A 1,842-nucleotide genomic window follows, 5' to 3' on the forward strand; every position below is an offset into this window, starting at 1 on the left:
GAGAGCAGGGCATTGTAAGCCACCACAGGACACCCTGCCCATCCACAGTTGGCCAGTTAAACGGGTGTCCCGCCCTCTCTGTTGGGACTCCCCCCTTCCTGGGAATCATCCTCCGGAGATAGGCACAAGTCACACCAGCTCTGGAAGCCCTGGCCCTTAGAAGGCCCCAGCCAGGAAATGCCCTCTGTGTTTTAAATGTACCTAGGGGCGCCTGGGTGGCTCAGTCCTTAAGCGTCTGCCTTCGGCTCAGGTCATGATCCCTGGGATCGAGCCCTGCATCGGGCTCCCTGCTCGGCGGGAAGCCTGCTTCTCCCTCTGCCACTCCCCCTGCTCATGTTCCCTCTCTCATTGTCTCTCTCTCTCTGTCAAATCAATCAATCAATCAATCTTTAATAAATAAACAAATAAATAAATGTACCTAACCTCACCTGTGACCCAAAGAAAGCCAAATTAAAGCCCCTAGGATGTGGCGGCCAATAAGACTGTGTCCTGTCGTCCAGTGGCCTGTGGCTGCGAGGTGGCACCCCTGCCACTCAGCCACATAGGGCCAATACAGGGACCATCTGGGAGGCATGGAGCGCACGCGCGCGCACGCACACACACACACACACACACACACACACACACAGACACACACGTGCAGACTTAGAATGGAAGGCACACTCCCACTGGCTCAGATATTTGATTCCGGCCCCTAATGGGCCCACGATCTGATGTTGCAGCTGAGGAGCTAAGTCCTGGCGCCGTACCTGTTCGAGGCAGGAAAGTGAGCGCGCTGGGGCCCTCGCTGCTGGGACTGCCCCCATTTGTTCATGAAGGCATGTTGATGGTGCGCTACAGATGCTCCCCAGGCATCTTCCAGCTAGAGGATTTCCCCCCATTTCGCAGATGAGGAAACTGAGGCATAGCCAGGCCCTTCCCCTGACCACCCCCCCATGCCCTTTTGTCTTTGGAGGAGAGTAAGAGGATTAGAGTGAAGGTCAAGTCCTGCTTCCTGCTTCCCCGGCTCCATCCGGCGCCGGCTTGGTCCTCGGGATCTGTGTGGGCACAGGGTCCTCACGTGTCCATCGGGATCCAGGGCTGTCCACTGAGCTCAAACCTGCTTCCCACCAGAGTGTGCGGGTTACCTCACCTGTCCTGGGCTACACTCAGGCCACCCCTTGCCCATGCACACCACCCCCCACCCTGGCTTCCCGCTGCTGGGGTGCTCCTTCTGTATTAGGTTCTCTCCAAAGTGTGCAACTTCCCGACAGCCCCCCAAGTGAGGTGGGTTGCAGAAGCCGAGAGGAAGCTGAGGCCAGGGAGGTTAAGTCACTCGCTCAAAGTCACACACAGCCCTTGGTGGCCAAGCAGGCTCTAAACCCAGGCCTTTTGGCTTCATAGCTTCATGGCTTCCAAGAGCCCTGTCCTGCTCACAGCCATGTCCCAGCTGCCTGGCATCCAGTAGGTAGTCAATCAATGTTTGTGGATTGACTAATGGATTCCTCTCAGAACTCACAACTCCCCATTCCTTTGCTTGGGATGCCCAACCCCATCTTGCAAACTCCTATTCATACTTCAGAGCCCCATTCATCTAGCCCCATTCAGACTCCTTAGGAAGAGTCTGAATCCCCCTCTGGGTTGCTCTAGTCCTTGCCCCTTCCACCAGCTCCTCACAGAGCTCAGATGTCCATGGAGCTTGGGGTGTCCATGTCTGGCTTTTTCTCCCCCCTGGTGCCACCTTGCACAGGCTGGGTGGGGGGAGGGTGGGGACGATGGGGAACATTAAGGATATTACATCTTCCCCACCCATCCATCTTCCCTTCCTCTCCTCTCTGGCGCCGTGAATTTCCTGGAGCAAGA

This window comes from Eumetopias jubatus, unplaced genomic scaffold, assembly GCF_037043125.1.
Source record: "Eumetopias jubatus isolate StellerSeaLion01/CBP00866 unplaced genomic scaffold, mEumJub1_p1.0 scaffold_1, whole genome shotgun sequence".
NCBI classification, from domain to species: domain Eukaryota; kingdom Metazoa; phylum Chordata; class Mammalia; order Carnivora; family Otariidae; genus Eumetopias; species Eumetopias jubatus.